Source organism: Mesoplodon densirostris, chromosome 14 (assembly GCF_025265405.1).
Source record: "Mesoplodon densirostris isolate mMesDen1 chromosome 14, mMesDen1 primary haplotype, whole genome shotgun sequence".
Lineage (NCBI taxonomy): Eukaryota > Metazoa > Chordata > Mammalia > Artiodactyla > Ziphiidae > Mesoplodon > Mesoplodon densirostris.
In genome coordinates, this window is record NC_082674.1 from 69,598,582 (window position 1) to 69,617,365 (window position 18,784).

At 42.6% G+C, this 18,784-nt stretch overlaps 1 protein-coding gene and 1 pseudogene across 1 annotated transcript in view; both read right to left on the reverse strand.

The window, feature by feature from the left end:
* IL1R1 (interleukin 1 receptor type 1) overlaps positions 1–18,784 on the reverse strand; it is a 96,667-nt gene that overhangs the window by 51,490 nt on the left and 26,393 nt on the right. The window lies entirely within an intron of this gene.
* On the reverse strand, positions 6,071–7,631 carry LOC132501382 (protein LSM14 homolog B-like; annotated as a pseudogene).

Sequence of the window (18,784 nt, forward strand, 5' to 3'; positions counted from 1 at the left end):
TCTGAACACTGCCCAGTTAGAGAGTTCCTTAAGATTACGACTGTCTCACCAGCAAATAAAGGAAAAATGAGAGTTATGAGATAGTCCAATAGGTTTAGCTTTACATATACTATTTTGAGTAAAAGAAGTAACCATGAGGGCTTCCCTGGTGGCACAGTGGTTGAGATGAGAGTCCGCCTGCTGATGCAGGGGATGCGGGTTTGTGCCCCGGTCCAGGAGGATCCCACATGCCGCGGAGCGGCTGGACCCGTGAGCCATGGCCGCTGAGCCTGCGCGTCCGGAGCCTGTGCTCCGCAATGGGAGAGGCCCGCATACCACAAAAAAAAAAAAAAAAAAAATCCAGTTGCCCAGATGTACTAGCCACATTTCAGGAGCTCAGTAGCCACACATCATTAGTGGCTGCCATATTGAACAGCACGGTCATAGAATGTTCCCATCTCTGCAAAATATTCCATTGGACATTGCTGCTCTAAAGCCTAGACAATTCAGGACCTCTGGAATAGGGGGTCCTTCTCTGGCCAGCTGGTTTTCATCCAAAATAGACAATCTGCTCATTTTAAATCTATACCTGAGCAAGAAACCTCTTCATACCTCCGTCTTTCCTCTCAACCAACCAGGTCATCATTTAGACTGCCTTTCATGGCTCAGCCCAACCCCACCTCTTCACCCCTTCCCTCTATAGTTCATGTTCTCAGTTTGTATACTGCTATAACTACTTGACATTCGTCGATATAATGCTTTGCCTATAATCATTTCCAATCTACATTTTTTTATTTCTCTAGTAAATATAAGTATTTTTAAAGTTCTCTAGTAAATATAAGATTTTATATTTACTAGAGAAATAAAAACTACAAAACCATGTATTTTGTGGGGGAGGAAGGGAATCCCTCCACTCCCTGTCCCAAAACACTCATATCAACCATAGCAATACCCTGAACGTCAGAAGTAGTCAACAGACCAGCTAAGGAGGAGGGTGTACAGGAGTTTTTATAGCAAGTATCACCCCATACTTCTACTGCCCCGCAATGAATTCTAGCAGACGCAGCACTGTAGTCCCTAGTCACAGGACCATAAAATCAGCAGCAGAACACTGATTACCTTTCAATTTAAAATAAAAAGGCCAAAGATTTTAAATACAAGTATGCTAGTAAATGAAACTGAAAAATCTTACCACACTCTATATTTTTCTCATTCCTTTCTGTTATTCTCTAAGAAATAATCATCACTTACAGTGATTGCTTTGACATATTAACCATGTGTTTATCAAGTAACTTGGTGTTGCCCAACTCAACCTGGCCATGGGAATAGTGACACAGAGAAACAGTCTCAGAGAGAAGGTGCCCACCTAGAACCCAGGCTTTCCTAAGAGCAGGAAGAAGGGGTCCCAGTGCATGCTGTTTTGAATGCAGAGGAAAGCCCTAAGTTTCCTGGGATGAGAGTTTTCTTTCCCTATGCTGCTTCATGAAAAGGAAAGCAACTCAGGAATGAATTGGTGATGGGTGAAAAAGGATTAAGTGCTTTTTTCTGCTTTCCCTGTTCCATGTATAGACGAAGTGAGCTAGGTACCTGAAAGACCCGGTAAAAGCCAGTAATTTGGGAAAGATCTTGAAAAAGTCTCTGCAGAGAGAGCAGCATAAGCCAGGGAGGGCAGGGAGCAGAGACAGCAGACAAGAGCAGTGCCTCGCCCACCGTGGGCTCAAGGGAAGGACAGTCTCCCATGGCTACCACCTCAATGCGGATCTTGTAAGTCTTTTGTCTATTTTATCTCTAAGTTTTCATACTGTTGATCCTACTGTAAAGGGTATTGCTTTTAAATTACAATCCTGGATCTTCATCGCTAGTGTATGGAAATACAACTGATATTGTACATTGATCTTGTGGCCCACAAAACTCACTTATTAGTTCTAGTAGCTTTTTAAAATAGATTCCATAGACTTTTCTATATAGACCGCCATCGTATCTGCAAACATAGTTTTACTTCTTCTTTTCCAATCTGGATGCCTTTTATTTCTTTTACTTGACTTTTTAGATCCTTTAGTACAATGCTGAATAGAAACGAGAAAAGTGGATACTCTTGCCTTGTTCCTGATCTTAGGGGAAAGCTTTCAGTATTCTACCATCAGGTATGATGTTAACTACAGATCTTTCATAGATGCTCTTTATCAGGTTGAGGAAGTATACTTGTATTCCTTATTTTTGGATAATTTTTATCAGGAATAGACATTGGACTTTGTTAAATGCTTTTTATGCATCTGTTGAGATGATATATGGTTTTTCTTTTTTAGTTTTATTAATATGGTGAATTACATTTCTTGATTTTCCGATACTAAGCCAACCTTGCATTCCTGGGATAAAGCCTGCTGGGCCATGACGTGTTAGCCTTTTTATACATTGTTGAATTAGATTTTATTTTGTTTAAAACTTTTATGTCTGTGTTCATGAGGAATATTGATCTATAGCTCTCTTTTCCTGTGCTGGTATTTTTTTTAAGATGTTTTTATTTTTATTTTTTAACATCTTTATTGGAGTATAATTGCTTTACAATGTTGTGTTAGTTTCTGCTGTATAACAAAGTGAATCAGCTATACATATACATATATCCCCATATCCCCTCCCTCTTGAGTCTCCCTCCCACCCTCCCTATCCCACCCCTCTAGGTGGTCACAAAGCACCGAGCTCATCTCCCTGTGCCATGCAGCTGCTTCCCACTAGCTATCTATTTTACATTTGGTAGTGTATATATGTCCATGCCACTCTCTCACTTCGGTTTTGATTCCAAAGTAATACTAGCTTCTTAGAGTTGGGACGAACTTGTGAGTTGGGAAATATTTACTCCCCTTCAATTTTTTGGAAGAGTTTATGCAGAACTGATATTATTTCTTCCTAATGTGTTCGGTAGAATTTACCATGGAAATTATTTAAACCTCAAGTTTTCTATGTGGAAAGATTTCTAACTGCAAATTCAATTTCTTTAATAGATAGAGGGCTATTCAAGTTATCTCTTGCTTCTTGAGTGAGGTTGGTAGTTTATGTCATTCAAAGAATTTGTCCATTTCATCTAAGTGTCAATAATTTTTGTATAATTTTGTTCCTAATATTTTATCATTTTAATATTTTTACTGTAGTGCAGTGATATCACCTAATTCCTGCTATTGATATTTCTGTCTTCTATCTTTTATTCTTAATCATTCTGGCTAGAGGTTCATCAGTTTTACTGATCTCAAAGAATTAGCTTTTAGTGTCATTGATTTTCTCTATTGTATTTCTGTTTTCTACTTAATTGCTTTCTGCTTTGATCTTTATTATTTCTTATCTTCTGCTCTCTTTGGGTGTAATGTTTCTTTTTCTAGTTCTTGAAAGTGGAGGCTGAAGTTATTGATTTGACACTTCTCTTTTTTTTTTTTTGCGGTACACAGGCCTCTCACTGTTGTGGCCTCTCCCGTTATGGAGCACAGGCTCCAGACGCGCAGGCTCAGCGGCCATGGCCCACGGGCCCAGCCGCTCCATGGCATGTGGGATCTTCCCGGACCAGGGCACGAACCCATGTCCCCTGCGTCGGCAGGCGGATTCTCAATCACTGCGCCACCAGGGAAACCCTCTGCTTTTTTAAATAGACATTTTGTGATGAAAATTTCTCTTGATGATACATTTCCATTTCTCCCTGCCTGGCCTTTGTGCTATTTTTGTCACTCATTTTGCTTTTACATATGTTATAAACCTTGCACTGTACTATTATTATTTTGTTTAAACAGTCAATTTTCTTTTAAAGAAGTTTAAGTAATAATTCCATTGCCATTTCTCATGGTCTTTATTCCTCTGAATAGATCCATATCTGTATCTATCATCATTTTCCTTCTGCCTAAAGGATTTCCTTTAATGTTTCTGTAGTTCAGATCTTCTGGTGATGAATTCAGCCTTTTATGTTCGAAACAGTTTAACTTTGTTTTTGAAAGATATTTTCAGTGTGTATAGAATTCTACGTTGACAGGGCTTTGGGTTCTTCTTTCCTTTCAGTACTTTATAAATAAGGCTCCAACGTCTGCTAGTTGGCATTGTTTCTGTAAGAAATCTGCCACTTTGTCGTCCTCATTCCTCTGCAGGTGTGTTTATTCTCTGGCTGTTTTAAGATTTTACTCTTTATCACTGGCTTTAAGCAATTTGGTTACGATGAAACTTGATATTTTTCTTTGTGTTTGTTGGGGTTCTTGGATCTATGGGTTTATCATTTTCATCTAATTTGGAAACATTCCGGTCACTAATTTCAAATATTTCTTCTGTTACTCCCTTCCTTTGGGGGACTTCAGTTACATGTGTATTTGGCTGCTTGAAATTGTTCCAAGTTCACTGATGCTCTGTTCTTTTGTTTGTTTGTTTCCCCTCTGTTTCATTTTGATAGCTTCTATTGCTGTGTCTTTAAATGTATTCATCTATTCTCTTCAGTGTCTAACCTGCAATTAATCTCATCCAATATATTTTCGTCTCAGCCATGGTAGCTTTCATCTCTAGAAGTTAGAGGTGGGTCTTTCTTTCTCATATCTTCCATTCCACTACTTACTTCTTCGAACATATGGAATACAGTTATAACAAACTTTAAGGTCCTCGTCTTCTAATTCTAATACCTGTGTTAGTTCTTAGCTGGTTTTGATTGACTGAGCTCTGTCCTCATTATTTTCCTACTTCTTTGTATACCTGGTGATTTTTTTTTTATTGGATGCCAAACATTCTGGATTTTGACTTGTTGGATGCTGGGTATTTTTGTGTTCTGGGATGCATTTGAAATGTTTGATGATTTGGGGTGCTGCTTTGTGCCTCGTTAGGCAGGGGCACAGCAGCATTGGGTCTAGGGTTCATCTTGCCCCACTGCTGAAGCATGATCCTTCTTAGTCCTCTACCAAATGCCTGCAGATTAGGTTTTCCAGCCTGGCTGGTAGGAATAGAAATCATTCCTGGCCTTCTGCACCATCTAATCCTTTCAGGCTGGTACTTTTTCTGGCCTCAGGTAATTTCCTCACATACGTGTGCATATTGGTACTCTGCTGACTCTTTTTTTTTTTTTTAAACAGAGTCAACAGGATTATTTATTTTCAGAGCAGAGAAGAAGAGAGTTTTAAAGGTTTGCATGTTTGTTTATAATTACAAGTTTACATTGCTCCAACAGAGCAGCTGCATTGCTATGTTCTAATTCTTAGCCATTAATTCCTACAAAAATAAACCTAAGCTTTTACAGTAACTTAATCCATACAGAACTAAAACCGTTACGCCTACTTAAAGGGATTTAGTTACCAAGGTGCTTATGCTCACCACGATGCCCTGTCAGAGGGACGCATGCTTCTACTGAAGGTCTGATCCCTTTGTTCATGCAACAAATTTATATTCCCCACCCTCCCTCCACCCACCAGTAAAACAAAAACACAGAACTATTTACAATTGAGAGGAAATAAGCTCTCGGTCAACCAACCTTGCAAAAAAAAAAGACTGGCTCATTTCCAAGTGGATGAGACACCGAACAGTATTCGGCCAGAGTCCACTGCTGACTAGCCTGGGTCAGGGACTGGCAGGGAGGGGGCAGGAGGGAGAGGGATGCTGCAGAAGAGCCTGTCCTGGGTGCTCACCCCCAGCCCGGATTCCTATGGAAGCTACACTCCAAGTGACAGCTCCCAGCTCCCTCCCGTTCAGGGCCCCGTCCTATACCTCCAGCACCCCTGACCCCACCAGCCCTCTGCCAGCCCTCTACCTTGACGTCGCCGCTTGGGATGTCAGGGTCGTCTGGTTTGCTTCTACAACATGATCTGTGGGACACCCCACTTTCCATGCCCTAGACCCCCCCCCATATCCCCATGCTGGCCACGCCTGGCTCCTAGGCCCCCACCTGTGGCAGTGAGTGCCAGGCCAGCAGCACCAGCGGCCAGTTGGATTACAGAGATGCGCTTTGCTGCTGCATTTGCCAAATGGGATTTGGTTCCACGTTAAAATTCAAAGCTGTGCAAAAAAGGTCACAAAGCAAGGATCACGCTTTTGCTCTAGAAAGCTTTCTGCAAAATACCAAAACCTTAGAATCAGGCTGTGCACAACTAAAATGGAAAAATAGGCCAAGATACCTCAAAGAGGTTTCCCATATATACGTCCCCCCAAAAAAGTGGTTCTAACTCAGACCATGTCCAAGTTCAGTTCAGTCCAACACATAAGCAGTAGCACGGGAATTTTCCAAACTCAGTAAACAAAATGACCCATGTCTCCCGCAGTAAGTGCAGCGTTTCCCAACGTCCTCGTAGACACAGTCTGGCGTCTGTGCCGCTTCAGCCAGAGCCTTCAGCTGCCTCCTTACACCCTGCCAGTCCCAGCTCTGTGGGAAGTCGTGTTACGACGGGTGGCACCGCTGCCCCTGTCCCCTCGAAATCCACCCCGGAAACTACGGCCACGAAGAAACCTTCCAACACCCCAAAGGTCTCCGTGTTGAGATTCCTCTCTTCAGCCCACGTCGTCCGCCTGGAACGGGTCTTGAGTTCAGAGGAAATGTTGTCAAATAAGGACTTGGATTTGTCATCGTAGCAGTTGGGCCCCAGATGGTCCTCCTCAGCAGGGGCCTCGTCACTCTGGGTCACCACCACCAGGTCCTTCTCCTCCCCTTTCTCAGCTTTGTCGTCTTTAAAATTCAGTTTCTTCTTAAATTCTTTGTCCAGCTCCTCTCAGTTGAACTGGGCATTTGCACTCTCAAAATCAAAGTCGCCTTCAAACTTGATTGTGTTTTCCTTGACGGTAGTTGGATGGCTTTGCCCTCTGGAGAGATTCCTTGTTCGTCTGTCCCCTGATGGCCTCCCCTGAGGTCTTCTGTTCTCGTCATTCACCTGCCCTTGAGTCTGCCCAGCTGCCGGCTGAGCTACATCGCTGGCAGCCTTGCTGCTTGGCGGGGCTGAGCGCCCGTTGAGCTGCATCCCCATGGTGCCCTTGCCAGCTAACAGCTTTTTGGTGTTCAAGTTATCAAGAGAACCAGTCTGGACAGCCTGCTCCACCGTGCGGCTCTTACTGACTGAGACAGCCGGAAAGCCGGTTCCTAAAGCCAAGGAAGCGGCATACTGATGGCTGAGCAGGGAGCTGGCGGCCAGTTGGCTGTAGGGCGGCATCCCTCAGAAGGGGCTGGAAGGCACGTGTGGCTGGAAGGAGGAGGCCGAGCCCCAGCCCAGGGAAGAGTGAACAATAGCAGGTCCTGAGGGAGCGCATGCTGAGCTTTCGGAGGTTCGCACTCGGTAACGTCTTTGATGCCACTTCCCCGGAAGATGATGTACTCATAAACTTCCTCTCTAGGGGGGGCAGGCCTATCTGTGGGACGGTCTCCAGTACCAAAGGACCTCACTTTGGCGAGCGCCACCGTACAGCTGTCCATGTTGATGGTGTAGAGAATGCCCTCGTAGCAGATCTGCGCCTTGGAGATGAGGCTGATCTTGCTGCCCAACTACGGGGTGCCCAAGGGCCTGTGCGGGGACCAGAGAGCGAGCAACGGTGCGTGGTCCTCTGCTGATTCTTAATGGGGGCCCTCTGCAGATCTGAAGTTCTCTCTTGTTCCAGCTCCCTCTCCTCTGGCACCCTTTCTGTGAACTGTAGCCGCCTTGGTCTCCCTCAGCTCTCAGCTCCATCTTACCCATTCAGGAAGTTGGCTGAACTCTGCCTGGATCCCCCTTCCCCAGGGAAATTGGCTGGACACCCTCCCATGGCCTGAAAATCCTCTCAGTTGGTGACCAAGAGCATTCATAAGGTCCACCTCATTTGTTTTCCTCTCAGGGATCACTGTCCTTCACTGGCTGATGTCCAGTATTTGAAAACCTCTGGTTTCATGTATTTTATATAGTGCTTTTCGTTGTTGTCTCTGGTGAGAAAGTAAATCCAGGCCCAGTGACTCAGTCTTGGCTGGCAGCAGAATTCTGCTGCATAGTTTCTGAAGTTCACAGATATTACCCTCAGCCATGAACATGCCACAAATTCTTTACACATCTCAAAAAAATTTTTGGTTGGAAACATTTTTGAAATATTTATAAAACATAAGCCAGAATTAATAAATGTCAGCCAAGACCAAGAATTTTGTGGAAGGAAGTAGATTGTGAATGATGTCAAGCAAAACACAGCCTGGCAACTGTCAGGTTCTAGAGGCACAGAGACCAGTCGGGAGGCACCAGAAAAACTCCCCAGGTTGTGAAGCAAGGAAGGAGGGTAGGAAGGGAAGAGAAGAGGAAAGGAGAGAGGGAAGGAGGGAGAGAAGGAGGGAGACCTCTGAATCCACTATCTCCAGGCTTGCCAAACCCAAGAATGCTGAAGGAAGAATTATTATCAATCATGATCACTTGAATACAGGCATCAGGAGGGAGGCGTTGAGAAGAAATTGTAAGAATGTTGAAAAAAGATGTTTAAAGAGAAAAAGATATTCTACATGAGTGGTTCTCAAAGGTCCCTGAGACCCTTCCAGGGGGTCCGTAAGGTCAAAACTACTTTGATACTAACTCAAAGATGATCTGTGCCTTTTCCACACACATTCTCTCGCAAAAAGCTATGTGATGTATAATACCTCAAAGACTGAATGCAGATGTGGACATGAGAATTCATCTGTCTCCTGCCCAGATATTAAAGAGATTTCCAGAACAATGTGAACAATGTAAAATAATGTCAGAAAAAAGTCTATTTTTTCTATCTGTTTTAAAAATCTAATCATTTTATAAAAGAGATGTTACTTATGTTAACAGGTAATGAAGTTATTATTTTTGAATGATCAATAAAAATTCATTTTAAAATTTGTGTTCACTTCTAAAACTGTCAATATCAATAGTTAACCCATGTAAATAAATCTCTTTAGAGTTCTCAATAATTTTGAAGAGTGAAAGGGGTCCTTAAATCAAAAGTTGAGAACTTCTGTTCTACCTAAAGCTTGGGCAGCGCTATGGAGACCACCATGTAGTTCGGGGAAGCATCTTCCCAGAAAAAAGGACCAAGGGCAGATCAAGAGGTCGGAAGGGAGAATCACCCCCGCACCAGCTGCTTCACCTGTTACCCAGACTTTTAAATGATATTTCACTGAACAGCAGCCCCTCTAAGCCTCACCCATGAGGAACCGTGCCCTCACTCACCACCGCGATCTGAGCTGCTCTCTTAGGTTACACAAGTCCCACCCTGAGTTTCTCAAAGGGTATGCAAAATAGCCAGTGCCATTTCCAGTTTACTTCACTACCGTGTCCCTACTGTTCCTCTGACCCAAGCCTAGTGATGATCCTTTATGTAGGAAGGAAATGTACAAGCAACAAGCACCTATTACGTGTCCGACAGTAAGTTAGATGCTTTAATAGGACATCCATTTAATGCTCACCACGCTGTGAGGGGTATCACTATTCCCTTATTTTACAGACAGAATCAGACATTCTAGGGAGCTTAAGGAACTCACCCAACTTCAAAATAACCAAATGAACTGGAACTCAGGTCACTCTCCAAAATTGATGGTCTTTCCCATCCACACTGCTGCCCTTAACTGCTCCAACATCTGTCACCGCTGTGGTGATATTGTTTGTGACGTTAAAAACTCCCTAAAATAGGTAGGAGCTGGGAGATCTGCTTTCCAGAACAAAAGGAGTATAGCCTGGTGGTTCGGAGTGTAGACACTGGTGGTTCTGAGCTCCACCTTATCTGAGCTGTGTGGGGCTGAGCAAGTCATAGCTTCTCTGGGTCTGTTTCCTTGATGGTGAAATGATGTTATAAATAGTCTCCACTTTACTGAGCTGTTGTGAGGACTGAAAAAGTTAATATGTACAAAGCATTTAAACACCGTCTGACACATACATAGTCAATGGTAGAGAGGATCATTATTTGCCATACATTACCTATACTTGGGTAACTCGCTCAGCCTCTTTGAATCTACGGAAAGGGTATAACATTCCTGCCCTGATAACCACAGAGTTACTGAGAGACTTACAGGTAATGAATATGCCTGAGAGTGTTTTTAACCGAATATTATACAAATAAGCAAATATTACTGAAGCATTATTAGCCATAAACTCCTAATGTGATATCATTTTGGAATAGGGATATTTCTGGTAAAGAGTGGGTCAATATTTCTGGCAAAAAGACTATACACACTAGTATATACACCACAGCTGATAAGGCCCTCATTCCAAAAACACCAATCAAAACCACATCTAAGAAGCAGGGTTTTTCTGCACAAATACTCCAGTCTAAAGTAGTCAGGTATGAGATGTACAAATAGCTTGGTCTCCATGTGATAGGACAGTGGATTTAGTCAATATCATGAAGAACTCTAAGGAACCAAAATCTAAACAGTACTCAAAGACTGCGAAGGGCTTCAGGGAAACAAAATGTTGGTTTGCAACCAGAAGTTTCTCAACATTCCTTACGCAAACCCAGAAATGTAATTATTGCCATGCTAAAGTGGTTCTGTTTCTCTTCATTTCTCATTGTTAAAAAGCTTTACCCAAACCTGAATCATTTCCTGTCTTAACAACTGCAATCTCTCTTTCCCGTTCTTCCTGCACAACTGAACTCCTGATCACCACTGTCAAAGAAATTCCCCTCCGCATTGCCAAAGAGATATCCCAAGCCATATGATGTCACGTGCACACATACACACATGCACATACGTTCCTACCCTACTGAAGTCCTTACTGGTGCTTCACAGCATGTCACCATCTAACTTACTGTGCATATTCTGTCATGATCTTGTTTATTAACCTTCTATTTCTACTAGTATGTGTGCACCCGGAAGATAGGATTTTGGTCTGTTTTATTCACTGTCATATTATCTAGAAGAAAGCCTGATATGTAGTAGATGCATTTTACATTATGTAAGATGAATAAATGAACCAATCATTTAACTCTGCACTTTGAAAACTCCTGTGCTTGATTTCAGTATTTTTCATCCCTTCCATTTAACAATACTTTGTCTTCCTTGCTCAGCTCTTTTTCACAGCCCTGATAGGACTCTTCAGCCATCTTTGTTCTGTCCCACCAGGCACTGTCCATGAAGGTACAGGTCTTGAGTTTTAGGACAACGTTTCTGTATTGGATCCTTCTAAAGGTAGCCGGGGAGCTGACTCAGCCAATGGGACTTCAAAGGATGGAGACCTGGAGCAAAGTGTTTCTCACCCTTGACTCAGTGGGGGAATGAGCAGAGCAGAGAAAGCTGAAGTCTGAATCACCAGTCATCCATCTCCAGGGCTGCTGCGGGCAAAAGCCCAGAGCAGGAATGTGTGCATCAGACCGGCTGCTCCAATCCTGGCTTTGCCTCCTGGGCTGACAAGTGGGCTGGGAAGAGAAGCGACTCTGTTGATGCCATTTACTGAAGCATGGCGCCTTCAAACCCAGGCTGGGCAGCCATTGGCCCCAGATATGGGAAGGGGACCCCGTGAATAAGAGCGAGGGATACCTGGGTCAGGAGGCCCCATACCTGTCTGTGCACCAGAGTCTCCTGGACATTCTAGAGTCCTGCCTCCTGAGTGGAATCTCTACAGGTGGTGCCTGGGAATCTGTATGTCTTAAGAGCTACCAGGTGCTCCCCAGACCAACCTTTGGTAACCAACAAGCCGAGAAGACCACTAAGGACCCTTCCAACCCATGACTACGAGACTCTGAGACCTCCAGAGAGGTAGGACATTGGCCCAGGGGAGTTTTAAGTGGAGGCGGGGGTACTTTGGTCGGCCTGTGTTGGGGAGGGTGCCTTGTTTAGTGGACAGAAGCTAGGGCCTCTAGAGGTTCTGCAACACCCAGGACAGCACTGCACAACAAATTGCCCCCCATCCTACCAAATTTTCAAACATCCCACAAAACCTGAATGTAGGTCAAATCCGAGCCTGGAACCTAACTCTGTTTTTCATAGAAACAGGAAGTATTTTGGTGCAGTTTTACTACATATTGAATTTTGCAGAAATGCAGTTACCATGAAAATTGAGAGGAAGTAAAACTTTTCTTCCTGAAATTTAAAAAAATATTTTTCGCCATGGGAAAAGTCACTGATGGCTCCACCACGCATGGTATCTGAAGCTCCAGAGAGGGACAGACTATTTCCATCTGGCTTTGCAGCTGCCACATTACAGACTTGTCTGTGCGTATCTGCACACCTGATGGCTTTTGTCTCCCTGTTCAGTGGTGCTCACAAATGTCCATGTTGAACTGAACATGGAATAGCTTTCATTTCTCCTTCACATTATGCTTAGTATAATATAGTTACATGTCTAATGTCATGTGTAGGTAGAATATGTTATCAGTGAATTTCATTATAACTTAGTAAAGAGAATGTAATAAAATATGCATTAAAAGACTTCCAGGGAAGATGGCGGAAGAGTAAGACGTGGAGATCACCTTCCTCCCCACAGATACACCAGAAATTCATTTATACGTGGAACAACTCCTACAGAACACCTACTGAATGCTGGCAGAAGACCTCAGACCTCCCAAAAGGCAAGAAACTCCTCACGTACCTGGGTAGGGCAAAAGAAAAAAGGAAAAACAGAGACAAAAGAATAGGGACGGAACCTGCACCAGTGGGAGGGAGCCGTGAAGGAGGAAAGGTTTCCATACACTAGAAGCCCCTTCATGGGCGGAGACTGCGGGTGGCGGAGGGGGAAAGCTCCTGAGCTGCGGAGGAGAGCACAGCAACAGGGGTGCGGAGGGCAAAGCAGAGAGAGTCCCGCTGATCGGTGCCGACCAGCACTCACCAGCTCGAGAGGCTTGTCTGCTCACCCGCTGGGGCGGGCGGTGCTGGGAGCCGAAGCTCGGGCTTCGGTTGGATCCCAGGGAGAGGACTGGGGCTGGCAGCATGAACACAGCCTGAAGGGGCTAATGCGCCACAGGTAGCCGGGAGGGAGTCCGGGAAAAAGTCTGGACCTGCTGAAGAGGCAAGAGACTTTTTCTTCCCTCTTGGTTTCCTGGTGCGCGAGGAGAGGGGATTAAGAGCGCTGCTTAAAGGAGCTCCACAGATGGGCGTGAGCCACGGCTGAAAGCGCGGACCCCAGAGACGGGCGTGGGACGCTGGGGCTGCTGCTGCTGCCGCCAAGAGGCCTGTGTGAAAGCGCAGGTCACTGTCCACGCCCCCCTTCTGGGGAGGCTGTGCAGCCGGCCATTGCTGGGGTCCCAGGATCCAGGGACGGCTTCCCCGGGAAAGCGCACGGTGCGCCTCGGGCTGGTGCAACGTCACGCCGGCCTCTGCCGCCGCAGGCTCGCCCCGCACTCCGTGCCCCTCCCTCTCCCCCGGCCTGAGTGAGCCAGAGCCCCCAGCGCAGCTGCCCCTTTAACCCCGTCCTGTCTGAGCGAAGAACAGACGCCCTCCAGCAACCTACACACAGAGCTGGGGCCAAATCCAAAGCTGGGACCCGGGAGCTGTGAGAACAAAGAGAAAGGGAAATCTCTCCCAGCAGCCTCAGAAGCAGCGGATTAAAGCTCCGCAATCAACTTGATGTACCCTGCATCTGTGGAGTACATGAATAGACAACTAATCATCCCAAATTGAGGAGGTGGACTTTGGGAGCAAGATTTATGATTTTTTTCCCCTTTTCCTCTTTTTGTGAGGATGTATGTGTATGCTTCTGTGTAAGATTTTGGCTGTACAGCTTTGCTTCCACCATTTGTCCTAGGGTTCTGTCTGTCCGTTTTTTTTTAATTTTTTTTCTTAATAATTATTTTTTACTTTAATAACTTTATTTTATTTTACTTTATCTTCTTTCTTTCTTTCTTTCCTTCCTTCCCTCCATTACACAAGGAATCATCCCAAATTGAGGAGGTGGACTTTGAGAGCAAGATTTATGATTTTTTCCCCTTTTCCTCTTTTTGTGAATGTGTATCTGTATGCTTCTGTATGAGATTTTGTCTGTATAGCTTTGCTACCACCATTTGTCCCAGGGTTCTATCCGTCCTTTTTTTAATAATTATTTTTATTTTAATAACTTTATTATATCTTACATACTTTATTCTATTTTACTTTATCTTCTCTCTTTCTTTTTTCTACCTTCCCTCCCTCCTCCCTCCCTCCCTCCTTCCTATCTTTCTTTCCTTCTTTCTTCCTTTCTTTCTTTTTTTCTACTTCTACTAATTCTTTCTTTCTACTTTTTCTCCTTTTTATTCTGAGCCGTGTGGATGAAAGATTCTTGGTGCTGCAGCCAGGAGTCAGTGCTGTGCCTCTGAGGTGGGAGAGCCAATTTCAGGACACTGGTCCACAAGAGACCTCCCAGCTCCACATAATATCAAATGGCGAAAATCCTCCAGAGATCTCCATCTCAACACCAGCACCCAGCTTCACTCAACGACCAGCAAGCTACAGTGCTGGCCACCCTATGCCAAACAACTAGCAAGACAGGAACACAACACCACCCATTAGCAGAGAGGCTGCCTAAAATCATAAAAAACCCACAGACACCCCAAAACACACCACCAGACGTGGACCTTCCCAACAGAAAGACAAGATCCAGCCTCACCCACCAGAACACAGGCACTAGTCCCCTCCACCAGGAAGCCTACACAACCCACTGAAACAACCTTAGCCACTGGGGGCAGACACCAAAAACAACAGGAACTACGAACCTGCAGCCTGCAAAAAGGAGACCCCAAACACAGTAAGATAAGCAAAATGAGAAGACAGAAAAACACACAGCAGGTGAAGGAGCAGGATAAAAACCCACCAGACCTAACAAATGAAGAGGAAATAGGCAGTCTACCTGAAAAAGAATTCAGAATAATGATGGTAAAGATGATCCAAAATCTTGGAAATAGAATAGACAAAATGCAAGAAACAGTTAACAAGGACCTAGAAGAACTAAAGATGAATCAAGCATTGACTAAAAACACAATACATGAAATAAAAAATACTCTAGATGGGATCAATAGCAGAATAACTGAGGCAGAAGAACGGATAAGTGAGGTGGAAGATAAAATAGTGGAAATAACTGATGCAGAGCAAAATAAAGAAAAAAGAATGAAAAGAACAGAGGACAGTCTCAGAGACCTCTGGGACAACATTAAATGCACCAACATTTGAATTATAGCGGTTCCAGAAGAAGAAGAGAAAAAGAAAGGGACTGAGAACATATTTGAAGAGATTATAGTTGAAAACTTCCCTAATATGGGAAAGGAAATAGTTAATCAAGTCCAGGAGGCACAGAGAGTCCCATACAGGATAAATCCAAGGAGAAATATGCCAAGACACATATTAATCAAACTGTCAAAAATTAAACACAAAGAAATCATATTAAAATCAGCAAGGGAAAAACAACAAATAACACACAAGGGAATCCCCATAAGGTTAACAGCTGATCTTTCAGCAGAAAGTCTGCAAGACAGAAGGGACTGGCAGGACATATTTAAAGTGATGAAGGAGAAAAACCTGCAATCAAGATTACCCTACGCAGCAAAGAACTCATTCAGATTTGATGGAGAAATTAAAACATTTACAGACAAGCAAAAGCTGAGAGACTTCAGCACCACCAAACCAGCTTTACAACAAATGCTCAAGGAACTCCTCTAGGCAAGAAACACATCAGAAGGAAAAGACCTACAATAACAAACCCAAAACAATTAAGAAAATGGGAATAGGAACATACATATCGATAATTACCTTAAATGTAAATGGACTAAATGCTCCCAACGAAAAGACACAGACTGGCTGAATGGATACAAAAACAAGACCCATATATATGCTGTCTACAAGAGACCCACTTCAGACCTAGAGACACATACAGACTGAAAGTAAGGGGATGGAAAAAGATATTCCATGCAAATGGAAACCAAAAGAAAGCTGCAGTAGCAATTCTCATATCAGACAAAATAGACTTTATTAAAATAAAGACTACTAGAAGAGACAAAGAAGGACACTACATAATGATCAAGGGATCAATCCAAGAAGAACATATAACAATTGTTAATATTTATGCACCCAACATAGGAGCTCGTCAATACATAAGGCAAATACTAACAGCCATAAAAGGGGAAATCGACAGTAACACATTCATAGTAGGGGACTTTAACACCCCCACTTTCACAAATGGACAGATCATCCAAAATGAAAATAAATAAGGAAACACAAGCTTTAAATGATACATTAAACAAGATGGACTTAATTGGTATTTATGGGACATTCCATCCAAAAACAAGAGAATACACATTTTTCTCAAGTGCTCATGGAACATTCTCCAGGATAGATCATAACTTGGGTCACAAATTAAACCTTGGTAAATTTAAGAAAACTGAGATTGTATCAAGTATCTTTTCCGACCACAACGCTATGAGACTAGATATCAATTACAGGAAAAGATCTGTAAAAAATACAAAAACATGGAGGCTAAACAATACAGTACTTAATAACGACGTGATCACTGAAGAAATCAAAGAGGAAATAAAAAAATACCTAGAAACAAATGACAATGGAGACACAACGACCCAAAAGCTATGGGATGCAGCAAAAGCAGTCCTAAGAGGGAAGTTTATACCAATACAATCCCACCTTAAGAAACAGGAAACATCTCGAATAAACAACCTAACCTTGTACCTAAAGCAATTAGAGAAAGAAGAAGAAAAACACCCCAAAGTTAGCAGAAGGAAAGAAATCATAAAAATCAGATCAGAAATAAATGAAAAAGAAATGAAGGAAATGATAGCAAAGATCAATACAACTAAAAGCTGGTTCTTTGAGAAGATAAACAAAATTGATAAACCATTAGTAAGACTCATCAAGAAAAAAAGGGAGAAGACTCAAATCAATAGAATTAGAAATGAAAAAGAAGTAACAACTGACACTGCAGAAATACAAAAGATCATGAGAGATTACTACAAGCAACTCTATGCCAATAAAATGGACAACCTGGAAAAAATGGACAAATTCTTAGAAATGCACAACCTGCCAAGACTGAATCAGGAAGAAATAGAAAATATGAACAGACCAATCACAAGCACTGAAATTGAAACTGTGATTAAAAATCTTCCAACATACAAAAGCCCAGGACCAGATGGCTTCACAGGCGAATTCTATCAAACATTTAGAGAAGAGTTAACACTTATCCTTCTCAAACTCTTCCAAAATACAGCAGAGGGAGGAACACTCCCAAACTCATTCTACAAGGCCACCATCACCTTGATACCAAAACCAGACAAGGGTGTCACAAAGAAAGAAAACTACAGGCCAATATCACTGATGAACATAGATGCAAAAATCCGCAACAAAATACAAGCTAACAGAATCCAACAGCACATTAAAAGGATCATACACCATCATCAAGAGGGGTTTATTCCAGGAATGCAAGGATTCTTCAATATATGCAAATCAATCAACGTGATACATCATATTAACAAATTGAAGGAGAAAAACCATATGATCATCTCAATAGATGCAGAGAAAGCTTTCGACAAAATTCAACACCCATTTATGATAAAAACCCTGCAGAAAGTAGGCATAGAGGGAACTTTCCTCAACATAATAAAGGCCATATATGACAAGCCCACAGCCAACATCGTCCTCAATGGTGAAAAACTGAAATCATTTCCACTAAGAACAGGAACAAGACAAGGTTGCCCACTCTCACCAGTCTTATTCAACACAGTTTTAGTTATAGCCACAGCAATCAGAGAAGAAAAAGAAACAAAAGGAATCCAAATTGGAAAAGAAGAAGTAAAGCTGTCACTGTTTGTAGATGACATGATACTATACATAGAGAATCCTAAAGATGCTACCAGAAAACTACTAGAGCTTATCAATGAATTTGGTAAAGTAGCAGGGTACAAAATTAATGCACAGAAATCTCTGGCATTTCTATATAATAATGATGAAAAATCTGAAAGTGAAATCAAGAATACACTCCCATTTACCACTGGAACAAAAAGAATAAAATATCTAGGAATAAACCTACCTAAGGAGACAAAAGACCTGTATGCAGAAAATTATAAGACACTGATGAAAGAAATTAAAGATGATACAAATAGATGGAGAGATATACCATGCTCCTGGATTGGAAGAATCAATATTGTGAAAATGACTCTACTACCCAAAGCAATCTACAGATTCAATGCAATCCCTATCAAACTACCACTGGCATTTTTCACAGAACGAGAACAAAAAATTTCAAAATTTGTTTGGAAAAACAAAAGACCCCGAATAGCCAAAGCAATCTTGAGAACGAAAAACGGAGCTGGAGGAATCAGGCTCCCTGACTTCAGACTATACTACAAAGCTACAGTAATTAAGACAGTGTGGTACTGGCATAAAAACAGAAAGATAGATCAGTGGATCAGGATAGAAAGCCCAGAGATAAACCCACACACATATGGTCACCTTATCTTTGATAAAGGAGGCAGGAATGTACAGTGGAGAAAGGACAGCCTCTTCAATAAGTGGTGCTGGGAAAACTGGACAGGGACATGTAAAAGTATGAGATTAGATCACTCCTTAACACCATACACAAAAATAAGCTCAAAATGGATTAAAGACCTAAATGTAAGGCCAGAAACTGATTAAAGACCTAAATGTAAGGCCAGAAACTATCAAACTCTTAGAGGAAAACATAGGCAGAACACTCTATGACATAAATCACAGCAAGATGCTTTTTGACCTACTTCCTAGAGAAATGGAAATAAAAACAAAAATAAACACATGGGACCTAATGAAACTTCAAAGCTTTTGCACAGCAAAGGGAACCATAAACAAGACCAAAAGACAATACTCAGAGTGGGAGAAAATATTTGCAAATGAAGCAACTGACAAAGGATTAATCTTCAAAATTTATAAGCAGCTCATGCAGCTCAATAGCAAGAAAACAAACAA